This window comes from Schistocerca americana, chromosome 2 (assembly GCF_021461395.2).
Source record: "Schistocerca americana isolate TAMUIC-IGC-003095 chromosome 2, iqSchAmer2.1, whole genome shotgun sequence".
NCBI lineage: Eukaryota > Metazoa > Arthropoda > Insecta > Orthoptera > Acrididae > Schistocerca > Schistocerca americana.
In genome coordinates this window covers 928,556,580-928,558,160 of record NC_060120.1, presented here as the reverse complement: position 1 = coordinate 928,558,160, position 1,581 = coordinate 928,556,580, and the positions used below count along the sequence as shown (strand labels likewise).

At 47.8% G+C, this 1,581-nt stretch overlaps 1 non-coding gene across 1 annotated transcript; it reads right to left on the bottom strand.

The window, feature by feature from the left end:
• Positions 1 to 650: 650 nt before the first annotated feature.
• On the bottom strand, positions 651 to 722 carry Trnag-ccc. Its single transcript has one exon. It is a non-coding gene; the product is annotated as a tRNA-Gly (tRNA).
• Positions 723 to 1,581: the final 859 nt, after the last annotated feature.

Below are 1,581 nucleotides of genomic sequence, written 5' to 3'. Positions count from 1 at the left end.
AAAGTTACTTGTGTGAAAAAATGCCATCGAACCGAGCCTGGCTATGCGTCTATTTGTACGAAACATAGAATCGGTGTGTGTGTGTGTGTGTGTGTGTGTGTGTGTGTGTGTGTGTGTGTGTGTGTGTGCCCCCGTGATGGTTGATATACACAAATAAAAAAGCGGGCTCCTCGCCAGGCTATGAAAGCCCAAGGGATGTCTACCGCCCGCGGTGTCATCTTCTCCCTTTTTTCGTTATGTGAATGTAGTATGGAAGGGCATGTGGTCAGCACACAGCTCTCCCAGAAGTTTTTCATACTTTCCAGGTGCTGGAGCCGCTACTACTCGGTCAAGTAGGTCCTCAACTGTCATCACGAGGCTGAGGGCATACTGTACCAGTCCTTCCATTAAGCAAAAATCCTTGGCAGTTCCAGTAATCGAACCCGGGTCCTCCACATGGCAGCCATCTAAGCTGACCACCGACCTATTTATTTTATTTTATTTTTTGACATTTTGTTTTATGTTGCTCGTTGAATTTGCTCGGGGCGGACGTCCGATGACACCCATTCAGGTTCTTTGTTGATCGGTTCACTCAGTCTTTTTATTGCAGAGGGTAGCTAACCCTCTGACCGAGGACGCTGAGCTACCGTGCCGGCAAAATGTACCTATCGTGCGGTGGCCGGGAATCGAACCCGGATCAACTGCTTGGGAAGCAACCATGCTGACCGTTACACCACCACCGCCCTTGTGGAGGTGCACACGATATCCATATAGCCACTGGAAACTTGTCTCTGGGACCAGCTGTGACATTCAAAAGAAAAAAATGCAGCTGGTCCCATTATTCAAATGCAAATCAATACTACATTTACGAACGTGTGAGGTCGTGTTTTTAGCAGCGTTTGTAAGTATTAATAGTTCTACGTATTTAAGCGCTGGGTAACATACCAAAACTACTCTCAGTCGACAAAAGTCACTGGATAGCAAAATGCATATAGACAGATGGCGGTAGTAGCGCGAACACACGGTAGAAAAGGGCTGTGCACCGGCGGGGCTCCCATCTGTATTCATGTGATTCAGGTGAAAAATTGTCCCATCTGATTGTGGCCGCACGATGGGAATTAATAGACTTTGAACATGGAGCTAGACGCATGGGACGGTCCATTTCAGAATTCGTTTGGGAATTCGATATTGCGAGATCCAAAGTGTCAACAGTACCCCGAGAATGGTAAATTTCATGCATTTCCTCTCATCACGGACAATACAATGGGCGACTGCATCACTTAACGACCGAAAACAGCGGCGTTTGTGTAGAGTTGTCAGTGCTAACAGACAAGCAACACTGCTTGAAATAACCGCAGAAAACAATGTGGGACGGACATACGACAGACATATACGTTAGGATAGTACGGCGAAATTTGTTGTTAATGGGCTGTGGCGACCGACGTGAGTGCTCTTTCTAACAGCACGACATCGTCTGCGGCGCCTCTCCTACGCTCGTGGACCCTAGATGACTGGAAAATTGCGACCTTGTCGAATGAGCCCCGATTTCAGTTCGTAAGAGCTGATGGTGAGATTCGACTGTGGCGCATGTCCCACGAAGCC